The sequence below is a fragment of the Chenopodium album genome, chromosome 8 (assembly GCF_948465745.1).
Source record: "Chenopodium album chromosome 8, dcCheAlbu1.1, whole genome shotgun sequence".
NCBI lineage: Eukaryota > Viridiplantae > Streptophyta > Magnoliopsida > Caryophyllales > Amaranthaceae > Chenopodium > Chenopodium album.
The window spans coordinates 54,521,539-54,535,082 of NC_137841.1; the positions used below are offsets into that span (position 1 = coordinate 54,521,539).

The 13,544-nt window shown below is 37.6% G+C and overlaps 1 non-coding gene across 1 annotated transcript; it reads left to right on the forward strand.

Moving 5' to 3' along the window:
- Positions 1-6,259: 6,259 nt before the first annotated feature.
- On the forward strand, positions 6,260-6,366 carry LOC145556970 (small nucleolar RNA R71). Its single transcript, XR_014092057.1, has one exon. It is a non-coding gene; the product is annotated as a small nucleolar RNA R71 (small nucleolar RNA).
- Positions 6,367-13,544: the final 7,178 nt, after the last annotated feature.

Here is a 13,544-nt window from a genome sequence, read left to right on the forward strand (position 1 = left end):
AGTCAGTATAAATGCCATGGGCAGTGGGATCCCTATCGTATCCCTGGGGTGGAGGATGAAACCAGTCAAGGTAGATAGCATCGTCGAGAATGTTTCCCCGACGAGCATAGTCATCGTACATAGGGTAGAGAGCTCTACCCTGGTTCCTCTCAAGGTACCCTAACCTCTGGTCAATGGAGCCTACCATCCTCCTAAGGTCAGTGTAAGAATGCTCGATACAGCCCAAAGCCTGACCTATACTCTGAAAGTCCCAAACTGGGTCAGAGTCAACATGGGGGACGGAGTGAGACATGCGAGGTGCAGAAAATGCTACCTCGGGCTCAGGCTGGGGTGGTGGAACTGGTGGTGGTACTGGTGGTGCTTTCCCCCTAGCGTTGGCAACTAAAAGGTCGTACGTGTAGGATGCTTGCCCGGGGGGAAAGGCGGTCAAGTCGGGACTAGGTAGGGAAAAGATGGGCAAAGGCTGCTCGGTCCCAGTCCTAATACACCAGTGGGGTGTCTGCTCACTGTCCAGTCGTACCCACCCCAACTCCTCAAAATACCTAGCAGTCATATAGGTATCCGGTCCACAGTTGGTCAGTTGGTGGGGTCCACTCTCAACAAAACCGGCCTTTTTCACTGCTATCCTAGTGATAAGGCCTCCTAGACGAATGGGGGTGCGAGACTGGGTAATGGGTGTGGCATGTTTGCTTAGATGGTGGATGATGTACCTACCCATGTTCAGTTTCCAAAACCCATACACATAGTGTCCTATAACAGCTAGTTCGTTGGTTTGGGCGTTATGGGGCTCGTTCCTACCTAAAAAACACAAACCCGCAAATCTTTGCCAGATTTTTGGAATAGGGTGATGGATAGGTTTAGTACTAGCATGTTGGGGGTTGGGGGTAGGCAAACCAGTAAGAGCATGATAAATGTCACCCATTTTGTAATCAGCATGCCATTGGAATGGTAATTCAAATTCAAACAATTTACAAAATTCCACATATGTTAAACTAATATTTCTATTGTTCAACCTAAAATATAAATTCGGCCCATTTCTACTATTTACAACTTTCAAAGAATACAAGAATTCACAAGTTAATTCACGGTATGTAGGATAATGCATATCAACGAAATTTTCTCATTCCTATGTCATTCAAAAATCGTTTCACAAAATCATACAAACCATAAGTTTCTAAAGTAGGGCGGTGTAACCACCGTGAAGGAATTACCTCGCGCCCGGCTAGGTGTTTTAGCCGTTCCTTTTGCTCCTGGATAGCAATACAGATCGTTGGCTAGTATGGGAGTTGTAAATCCGGGTCGTACTCCTCCCTCGAGCTAGAACTCTTTCCGAAAATCGATCGAGCCCTCTTTGAAGCCATAATGTAAAATGGGTATGAAAAATAATTTGAACGAAATTTGAAAATTTATATATAGGATTGTAGAGGATGAAGAGAGGATTAAGAATATGTAAAAATATTTGGATTTGGGTGAGAAATGAAGATAAAATCTTAGAGAGAAGGTAGAGGACTTAAGGTTTTAGAGAGAGAAAGTTATGGAGGAAAGATAATAAGAATAAGAAAAGAAAAAAGAAAGAAGAAGAAGAAGGTCGGGCGTCTCGCGCCCGGACGGGCGGCCTATCGCCTGATCGGGCGATCTGGGTTGTTTTAAGAGCTGCTCTCGCGCCCGGTCGGGTGGGCAATCGCTTGATCGGGCGATCTAATACCCCGAATTTCCTTCTCATCTCGCGCCCGGTCGGGCGCCCTTCGCCAGATCAGGCGATCTAATTTCCAAAAATGACGCTTATCTCGTGCCCGTTCGAGCGCCATTCGCCCGGTCGGGCGGTCGAAAAAGTCCGTATACGTCAAATTTCGCGCCCGGTCGGGCGAAAAATAAAATTTTTTAGCACTTGCTCTCGCGCCCGGTCGGGCGAGCTTCGCTCGATCAGGCCCAAGGCTAATTGAAGATTTTTCTATTTTCTTCTTTTCTTCAATTTTTGGCTAACTCTTTTCCTTCAAACCTGTACAAAAACTCATAAAAATCATTAAATTCCCTCATCTCTCCTCTCATAAGAAAAAGAAAGAAAAACTAGTCTAAAAAGCATTGAAATACGGGTTGCCTCCCGCAAAGCGCTGGTTTATCTAGGTCCCGCACGACCTTCTTACCAAGTACAAGAACTAGGACCCTTGACCCAACGCTTGGTCGGGTGGTTTCTCACCCGGTCGAGCGGTGTTTAGGCCACGACGCGGTTTCCTGACGTAACCTGTGGGACGCCAATTCACTTTATCTGGTGGATCCTCCTTGACCTGGATTGGGGGCTCTTCAATGCTACGCACTAAAGATTCCTCTTTGATCGAGGGTTGCTTCAAATTGTCATTGCATTTAGCACTTGCCACTCGATCTGGCGGAACACTTACCGTAGGCTCAATTTCCACAACTTACTTGATTGATTCCACCTTTTCGTCCTCAAAACCAAGACAGACAGTCTAGAGGGCTCTTTCTATTGCATCCACTTCCTTCTGCCATTTGTCTATCTCATCTGAAAAGGATGCAACACAAGGTACCGCCTCCAAAAGATCTTTTACAAGAGTTTGGGGCTTGTTAGAATAAGTTTGAATCACATTAACACTAAAGCACTTCTCCTCTATCATGGAGCTTTTAGGGGTATTATTAAGATTAAAAATAATTTTATCGTCCCCTACTGATAGTGTTAATTTGCCACTTCTCACATCTATAATTGCTCCTGCAGTGTTAAGGAATGGTCTACCCAAAATAATTGGGGTTTGCGTATCCTCAGCCATATCAAGAACAACATAATCAACAGGTATATAAAATTTACCTACTCTAACATGAACATCCTCTAAAACACCTAAGGGGTATTTGAAAGAACGGTCGGCCATTTGTAGAGTAATATTAGTAGCTTTTAATTTACCCATATTTAACTTGGAACACACAGATAATGGTATAACACTAACGCTAGCTCCCAAATCACACAATGCATTATCAATCATTAGATCGCCAATGTGACAAGGGATAGAAAAACTACCCGGATCTTTTAATTTAGGTGGAGATTTATTTTGAAGTACGGCACTACACTCTGTAGTGAAGGCTACTGTCTCTACCTCACTAATAGACCTTTTCCTCGTCAATATTTCTTTCATAAATTTTGCATACGAGGGGATTTGTGTGATTAATTCAGTGAAGGGAACTGTTACCTTCAAATATTTTACCATCTCCAAAAACTTACCAAACTGCTTATCCAAATTTGTTTTCAAGTGACGATTGGGGAATGAAAATTTTATAGTTGGCTTTGAAGCATTATTTCTCTTATCTGGAGTGGCCACCTTCCCTGGAGTCGTACCCTGCAATGTAGAATTAGATATATTAGTACTATTCTTTAGCCCTGGGGGGCTATTAGCTACATTGTCTTGTTTAATGGAATCAAGATTAGCATTATTTATTAAAACAAGTTCATCATCTCTGGGCATAGGGGGCTCTTCGTAGTTTGAACCACTCCTTAGAGTAATTGCATAGGCTTGATCCGTAGGCCTGGTCGGCTGTGCTGGCAGAACTCCCTATTGGCGGGCTTGTAGAGTAGCGGAAAGTTGCGCAATTTGATTATCTACAATTTTATTGTGTGATAGAATTGAATCAAAAGGCATCTCTACTCTCCATGTGCTTCTGCATGTTAACCAGCATCGCCTTTATTTCTACCAAAGAAGGGTCGGAAGATGAGGAGGGTTGTTGTGGTTGGTTCTTCTGCCAGCATTGGGGTGGTAATATTTCTAATGTTGTTGTTGTGGCGCCTGTGGTTCTTGTGGTGGTGGATTTTGAACATTAGTACTCCAGTAGGAAAGGTACGGATGATTCCGGTACCCAGGATTGTAAGTGTTGGAGTATGGGTTATTATGCCTATAAGCTTGAAAGGCATTAACTTGCTCCACGGAACTCCTGCAATCTTGCTCCCAATGACCTAATATTCCACAATTTTCACAGAAAGCCTCATTAACATTATTATTAATTGCAAAAACATTAGCTATATTAGCAGTGCTAATATTATCTAACTTCTGGCAGATAGAGGTTAATTGAGCTTGCAAAAAGGATACAGAGCCAACACTATTGTAGGCGTCGTTCGAAGCGCGCCTACGTTAAAGCATGTGTGAATATGCATGGCACTCTTAAGAAGTGGGAATTGACATATACAATTAGGGACAAGGAAAGTAGGGAGCCGCCAACAAGTTTTTAAGGAACTTGTAAACCGTTCACGGATCATAAAAAGGCAACCACGATAAGGGGACAACGATAGGCAACAACGATTGACCCGTGAAGGTTACACCCCATTAATAATCCATGAGATTACTAACTCCATATGGTTCGGAACCACAAAAGGAGGATCGGGGATGATGGTACGAAGTGAGTCATGGAGTCACATTCGCCCATATTGGCCTCTACTCGATTCTTATAGTGAAAAGTGATTCCTGCGATCTCAAAGGCATACAAACAAAAATTCAATTTGCTCCAATCTGTTATTAAGCTAAATTGGTTTAATATTAATGCAACACATAATTCTAAAATATTGTGATCACTTGATTTAATAACAAGATTAAAAAGGAACCTAAACCGGTAGTCCAAATTATCTTATTAGGCTTGATTTTCAATTACATATTCCCTTTAAACATGCAATATAGTGCTCATAAAAATAATAGAATAACATCAATATTGGAAGCAATTTAACCATAATATCATTATTCAAATCAAATATAAAATAACCTAATCATGATGCTAGCAATATTAAAATAAAATAAGAGTAATTAAATTAATTAATTACTCACATTCCGCACGTTCCTTTAAATTGCTACATCAAGAATAAACTGTTAGTAACTTCAATAAAAATATAAAGAAAATGAAATTAAATTAAATAAATGTAGGTTTGATTTGGTCCAAACCCTCAGTTATTTGTACCTTTCACACCTTGGTTTAAGTATAGAACTTTGGGTAAAGTATGGACTCCTTGGAGTGCTTAGGGGAAGTATTATGGAAGAATAGGGAGGCTAGTGTTTAGGCTAAAAAGAGAGAAGAGAATAAATTTGTGATCAAGATTTTTGATGATTCAAAAAGGGGTGATATGACCTCTATTTATAGGGAAAAAAGAGGGTCAAAGAATCAAGAAAAGATCGAGTTCGAATCGGATTAAAACTCTTGCGATAGACAGAAATTGGAATAAGATAAATAAGATAGAGTTTGAAAGATTTTGAAGTCTACTTTCTAACCCAATTAGAATCAGATTAAAATATTTTGTAAAAGTAAAGATATGGCCGAAATAGTGGGACAGTGTCAGTTTTGCATAGAGTTTTTTATTTAATTCATATCTTTTTCGTTATAGATCGAAATTGATATTATAATATATCATTGGAAAGATAATTTCAAGGGCTATCCAACCATATAAAATTTGGATAAAAAAAAATATGATACACGAAAATAATATCTGTCTATCTTTGAACGTCTTTCAATTCGGATATAAATAGGATTTTCAAAAAAAGGAGTTTTATTCTATTTCAAACTATTTAATATTATCTTTTCAAAAAGGATAATTAAGATCTTTTAGAAACTTATAGAAGCTTCCAATTAATCCTAATTGGTTTAGGAATGGGATTAAATAATTTGGACCCTCCACATGATCATTGGGTCGTAGGTAAGGTGGGCTTAGGTTCGGTTTGGGCTCGGTTTAATATTTTGGCCATAACTTATTCGTTATAACTCGGATTTGGGCTTATAATATATCGTTGGAAAGCTCTTTTCAAGCCCCATCCAAATATTTAATAATAGGACCCATATTATGGACCAAAATAAACTGGATCAAACGTTTTTATAAAAAGGACACGAAATGAATTATTTTGGGTTTAAAGGCACGAAAAGAGGAAAATAAGTTATGGTTTTGGGAAATGGGATAGGAATTGGGTTGGTTTATGAAATGGAAATATGGATTTAAGCACTCCAAAAATTAAATACTCAACCCGACCAATAATGACGGTGAAAGGTTGTTCATCATCGGGTTTGGTTTTGGGGAGACATTTTTAGGTGTCTACAACTATGCTTCCCCTTGTTAGCAAAGCCTCTAGGATTCCCATATTGGGAATTATGTATCGCCATATCTTCAATAACTTGACCTGCATCATCAACATTAAGATTCATAAACCTCCCACTAGCTGGAGAGTCTAAGATTATTCTAGATGAATTTCCAATGCCATTGTAAAAGGCTTGGATTAACTGCCATTGTGCCAAATTATGGTGGGGGCATTCTCTTTTTAGGTCCTTGAACCTCTCCCAAGCCTCATATAAAGTTTCATCGGCTTCTTGAGCAAAGTTCTGAATTGCACTATGTAGTACGGTTGTTCTCTCTACAGGATAATACTTGTTATAAAAATTCAAAACAAGAGTTTCCCAATCAGTTATACCAAGTGCAGTTCTATTTAATCCATTAAACCATAATTTTGGCTTTTCTAGTTAAAGAGAAAGGAAAGATAATCTCCCTGATTTGGTCTTGTGTGACCCCAGCTTGCCTGATGGTATTACAATACTGACAATAGTCTGCAATATGAAGATTTGGGTCTTCACCCTTAGCTCCACTAAATTGCTTCCTCTCTATTATCGTTATAAATTGGGGTTTAATCTCAAACTGTACCCCATCAAGAGCCGGTGTGGGAGTAAGGTGTGGAAAATCTGTAAGCTTTGGTTGTGAGTAATCACTAAGCTTCTTTGGAGCCGTCATCTCTGATTCTGGATCTGATGATACCTCCGAATCGCTAGAATTAGTTAGAGGATCTCGGTGATTATTATTATCACCAGAATCCGCCAGAATTTGCTTGTAGAAATTCTTCTGTCTATGGAAGGATCGTTCGATCTCAGGATCGAATGGGATGTACCCTGATCTGGAACACCTGGGCATAAACAAAAAAAAACTAAAAGCAAATATGAGACCTGCCTCAAAGAACTAACGTTCTTTGAGGCAAAAAAGAAAATAACCTAGACTACAAAAATAATCGTCAGAAATAAAACCGTTTCCCTGGCAACGGCGCCAAATTTGACAGGCTAAAGTCGTATCACCTAATCAAAAGTACTTCCTAAAACCACTAACTAAAATAGATAGGGAAGTAGGGTCGAATCCACAGGGAAACGAGTCTTTTTATTCCTAATTAATTAATATAATCTAGATTATAGAGTAACAAATTATTATTATCGAAGGAAAACTAAACTACTAAGAGTAAAAGTGGAAAAGAATAAAAGTAGGAGGAGAAACAATGAATAAAAGACCTAGGGAATAGGTGATATGTCCATTTTATATAGTGTTTTACCCCCGTCCCTTGGTCGGTATTAGTAGTGTTTTTGGCTCTTTTGGGCCACTTTTATTACTAATTTGTGTGTTCTAGTGTTTTCGTAGTTTTAGTTGTATTTTACATGAAATTGCACTCTTGGAGCATTTTCCCGGGCTTTAGGGATCAACTACGGAAGCTAGAAGGATACGACCACTTTTGGAGCCCAGGATCGGTGAGAGCCGGTGATTAAGGGCTCGGTAATTGGGATCCCGAGGCATTTGGACCAAGTATTCAAGAGCCGAGGAGGAAATCCGGATTGGGCCGAGAAATCAAGCCCAACCGAAGTCCAAGCCTCAAAGTGAAGCAATCGCCCGATCGGGCTACCTCTAGCACGATCGGGCGCGGCAAGGCTTTGTTGATGAGCGTGCTATAGCGCGCCCGATCGTGCGAGCCTCTAGCACGATCGGGCGGCGCTGATGGGAAGGAACGCGAAGAAAAAGGCGCGCCCGATCGGGCGCGCGTTTTTAAGAGACCTGATTAGTTTAGCCTTAACTTTTGTTTTAGGAAACGTTTATATATGAGTTTTGTACGGAATTTTTGTTGATCTTCTTTCTTAGACTTTCTCTCTCTACTTAGGATTTTTCTCTCTCTTAACTTTTCTCTCAACTCTTGTTCTTGATTATTTCCATTAATACAGATTAGTTTGGTAACGATTTCTCTTCTCTTAATCTTAGTTATTTATTTTACTCCTTCTATCATGTCTTGCTTTATTGCTTTGATTAGTTTAATTTCTACTATGTGTGAGTAGTTTTCTTTCTAGGGTTATGGGGATCCATAAATAATATGAAGGGGTAATTTATTGTTGTTAATTATCAATGCTAGATTAATTTCCTATTGATTGATTTAATGCTCTGTGACTAGATTAGGCCTATCTTTTATGCATGAGTTTGACAACATTGATTCGAGATTCGAGAGATGAGAGTTGATGTTTAGGTCTAGTTTCAATAAGCAGGTTAATTTATAAATGGTTAAGTCGAAATTCGAGAGATGAGATTTAATACCGGTAAATTAATTGCGTGATTGTAATACGTAGCGAAAGCCCTTTACAATCTGGTTAATTGATGATTGACTATTATTGATTATTGGTATGGCATGATAATTTCTTATTGAATTGTTTTAACGTTTTACAAGTACGGCTTGTAAAAGTATAGAAATATTGAATTGATGAATCCAACAGATGTTAATTTGATATTAAAGGCTATTTTCAATAAGAACTTAAATCTAGTAAATTGCGAGAGCCTGTTAGATCTATGTTGATTAATAAATTGCGAGAGCCTGTTAATCATGTTATTTATGCAATGTCAATGATTGATTATTATGTTTTACCCTTCTATCATGGCTTGCTTTATTGCTTTGATTAGTTTAATTTCTACTATGTGTGAGTAGTTTTCTTTCTAGGGTTATGGGGATCCATAAATAATATGAAGGGGTAATTTATTGTTGTTAATTATCAATGCTAGATTAATTTCCTATTGATTGATTTAATGCTCTGTGACTAGATTAGGCCTATCTTTTATGCATGAGTTTGACAACATTGATTCGAGATTCGAGAGATGAGAGTTGATTTTTAGGTCTAGTTTCAATAGGCAGGTTAATTTATAAATGGTTAAGTCGAGATTCGAGAGATGAGATTTAATACCGGTAAATTAATTGCGTGATTGTAATACGTAGCGAAAGCCCTTTACAATCTGGTTAATTGATGCATTGATGATTGACTATTATTGATTATTGGTATGGCATGATAATTTCTTATTGAATTGTTTTAACGTCTTACAATTGCGGCTTTTAAAAGTATAGCAATATTAAATTGATGAATTGAGCAGATGTTGATTTGATATTAAAGGCTATTTTCAATAAGAACTTAGATCTAGTAAATTGCGAAAGCCTGTTAGATCTATGTTTATTAATAAATTGCGAGAGCCTGTTAATCGTGTTATTTATGCAATGTCAATGATTGATTACTATGTTTTACCCTGGAGTATTATTTATTGGTGAACCTAAGCCCTAGATCCTTTTATATATTGTTTTCTCCCTATTCCTATTCTTTCTAGTTTAGTTTCATACTCAAATATAAATATTGGTTACTTAGATTATTTAGATTATAATAATTAATTAGGAGTAAAAAGACTTGTTTCCCTGTGGAGATCGACCCTACTTCCCTATCTACTTTAGTTAGAGGACTTAGGTATTTACTTTTGATTAGGGGATACGACTTTACCCTGTCAAAATTTGGCGCCGTTGCCGGGGAAACGCTTTTATTTTTATTTCTAATTATTATTAGAGTCTAGATTATTTTGTTTTATTTTATTTTATTTATTTATTTTATTTATTTATTTTTATTTATTTTTTTTTATTTTTTTTTTATGAGTTGAAAATATTCATGCTTATGTCACTACAAGAATTATATAATTTTTATGCAGCACCTAACTACTGTAGTTGTCAACGTCTTTGTCATGAAAATCCTGAATGCCCTTATAGTGAGTTTTTTGTGCGTGCTCCGAATGATTTTAGAGTCTTTCCATATACATATGATCATATTCGGAAACGATTAGTTGCTAATGAAAGTTATTGGAAGGTTCTTGATGAAAAAGTCTATGGGCACTATAATAATATAAATGTTATTGAGGATGAAGAACCATCAGTTATAGAATTTGTGGTTGAAAAATCATTGGTTGACGAATCGGTGATTGAAAAATCATTAGTTGTAGAAACGGTGGTTGAAAATTCCTTTGTTGATAATGAGGTTATTCGTAAGGGTGAAATTTTCAAGTCATTATTGGATGATAAGGACAATGACTACCTCCATGTTCGTTCTATTAATTCTAAATTTTTAACGGAGGAAGTAGAAGGTTGTGGTGTATTTTCATCTCCCTCTTTTGATTTTTCTTTCTACCTTGAGTTCTCTTTATGTGCTCCTAACTTTTTCTTTGTAGGGATAAATGTGCTTGCTATTAAGCCCTATATAGTGCTTAATGAAATGTTTGCAGGAGCGTTTGAAAGTTACTCAAGGCATTGAATTCTTCCGATTGAGAGAAAGAGTATGGTCGAGCGGGACCTTGATAAACTAGCGGTTGTGTGTTTTCTTTTTGTTTTGTTTTAGAGAGGTAGAGGAGAGTATATCTTATATTTGTGGGAGTGTGATTTTGTGCAGAGATACTAAAAAAGTCGAGAAAAGATCGAAGGGCTAAAGGAATCTCGGGGCAATTAGCCGCAGCAAGCTGCCCCGTCAAATAAGTAGCACGGGCCCGATCGGGCGCGAGTACGCGTCAGCAAAATTAGTCAACTTCGACAGGCCATAACTTTTGCGTTTCTTATCCGATTTTTGCGTGTGACCTGTCGTTGGAAAGATCTTCAAGTTTAGTTTCCAATGCAATTAGAATAACTGTATTATCATTTATATATAAAAAGTTATGATCAGAATAGTGCACCTGACTCAAATTTGAACTTTTTCCCACTAACACTTTGTTTCTTTCTTGCCCAATTTTGTTCCAAAGAGATGCAGTGCAATCCTCGAGGCTTTGGTGACATTTATGTGGTGATGATGAAGAGTAGTCACCTTGAATACTAGCTTCCCTTTAAGACAATGAGGACATTGTCTGATTTAGCTTGGGGGGAGGTTCTCGTGTTCGTATGGTACATCTTTCACTCTCTCTCTTCTCTTTTTATTTTTATTTTTCTTAGTATAGATTTTATTACTTTCTTAGGTTAGTTTTGTTCCAATAAATTGTAAATTATGCTTCCCTGTGCCCCTTACTTGAGAAAATTGTTTTGATTCTTGGTATTTGATGATAAGCATTGTGGATTAGTTGATCATGATTTGATGTTTGATTGCCTTGAAACCTTGACATGCGTCAATTTTGTCCAACCACTTGTGAATATAGTGCTTGACTAGTTGATTTGGTAAGGAATGTGTGATAGTTCCATAATTCCTGGTATGTCAATGAATTTGAGTATTGGTTTGCAACTATTAGCAATATTTATATGATTCATTATTATGCACATTGAGGAGGACGAAGGCATTTGTTCTTTTAGGTAGCCTCCAGATATTGTAGATACATTTGTTCCCTTCTTGCTACCAATGTTGTTGCCTTGACTTTTTGTTGTTTTAATAGCCATATTACAAGCCTATTTTTCCCCATTGGTTACTAGTCCCAAGCTTGGCTTGGGGGAGCTATTAGTGAGTGAGGTGAGGGAGTTTGTAGTGTGCTTATTATCTGCACAATTTGGGTGGGCTTTTGAGAAGTTATTTTGTTTTTTATCATGTTTATTTTTGATGAGTTTGAGAGTTATATTTTCTTGAAAAAAATAAAGCATGATGTTATGAAGAAAAAAAAGAAAAAAAAAAGAGAAGTTCAAAAAAAAAATATGTTGAAAAAAATATGTGAACTTCAAAAGAAAAAAAATGTTCAAATGTTCTAGTTGGAGGTTGATCAAAGAAAAATAATAGAGCTTCAATAAAAAATTCAAGTTTGGAAATAAAGTTTGTTTATTCATTCTACTTCTTCATTATTATATTTTTATGAGTGAAATTATAAGTGTTGGGATTATTTATTATGATTGGAGTATATTGGGTTGATATTAGAGTTGGTTATGTAGGAGATGTTGATCATTATTTATTTTGATCATGGGCTTTATTAGGATTTGCTCCCTTAAGCATAGTTTTTCTCTCACTTGTTCCCAAATGATTCCTACCCTTTACCCTAGCCTTACATTACAAGCTTTAAAGACCTTCCGACCTTTGTGCATAGAATTGTATGAATGTGAAAGTGTTGTTTATCAATGCAAGTTATGATTTGGCATATTTCGAGTCGACTAGTAGGATGAGCGTTCATTGTTTTTATACACACGAGAGTGTGAGTTGGGAGGGCATTGTTCACATAAAGGGGTTGGATGGAGAGCGATCGAGTACATCTTTTACTCGCCACATAAATGAGAGTTGAGTGTGTGAGCACCAGTCTTGAATTCTATATGCTCTTGTGGTTTGCTCTACTTGACAATTGTTGGGGAGGAAGGGTGATTAGATGAATAAGATTGATTGATGTTGAAGCATGTTCATTAGATTTGCCTTGAATCGTTGGTGCTTGATTTGATTATTGGGGTAAAGTATGTTTTATATGTTCATTGATGAGCTCGTTGCTTAGGGACAAGCAAAGGTTTGGCTTGGGGAGTTTGATATGTCCATTTTATATAGTGTTTTACCCCCGTCCCTTGGTCGGTATTAGTAGTATTTTTGGCTCTTTTGGGCCACTTTTATTACTAATTTGTGTGTTCTAGTGTTTTCGTAGTTTTAGTTGTATTTTACAGGAAATTGCACTCTTGGAGCATTTTCCCGGGCTTTAGGGATCAACTACGGAAGCTAGAAGGATACGACCACTTTTGGAGCCCAAGATCGGTGAGAGCCGGTGATTAAGGGCTCGGTAATTGGGATCCCGAGGCATTTGGACCAAGTATTCAAGAGCCGAGGAGGAAATCCGGATTGGGCCGAGAAATCAAGCCCAATCGAAGTCCAAGCCTCAAAGTGAAGCAATCGCCCGATCGGGCTACCTCTAGCACGATCGGGCACGGCAAGGCTTTGTTGCTGAGCGTGCTATAGCGCGCCCAATCGTGCGAGCCTCTAGCACGATCGGGCGGCACTGATGGGAAGGAACGCGAAGAAAAAGGCGCGCCCGATCGTGTCTTAGGATTTTTTTTCTCTCTTAACTTTTCTCTCAACTCTTGTTCTTGATTATTTCCATTAATACAGATTAGTTTGGTAACGATTACTCTTCTCTTAATCTTAGTTATTTATTTTACTCCTTCTATCATGTCTTGCTTTATTGCTTTGATTAGTTTAATTTCTACTATGTGTGAGTAGTTTTCTTTCTAGGGTTATGGGGATCCATAAATAATATGAAGGGGTAATTTATTGTTGTTAATTATCAATGCTAGATTAATTTCCTATTGATTGATTTAATGCTTTGTGACTAGATTAGGCCTATCTTTTATGCATGAGTTTGACAACATTGATTCGAGATTCGAGAGATGAGAGTTGATGTTTAGGTCTAGTTTCAATAGGAAGGTTAATTTATAAATGGTTAAGTCGAGATTCAAGAGATGAGATTTAATACCGGTAAATTAATTGCGTGATTGTAATACGTAGCGAAAGCCCTTTACAATCTGGTTAATTGATGCATTGATGATTGACTATTATTG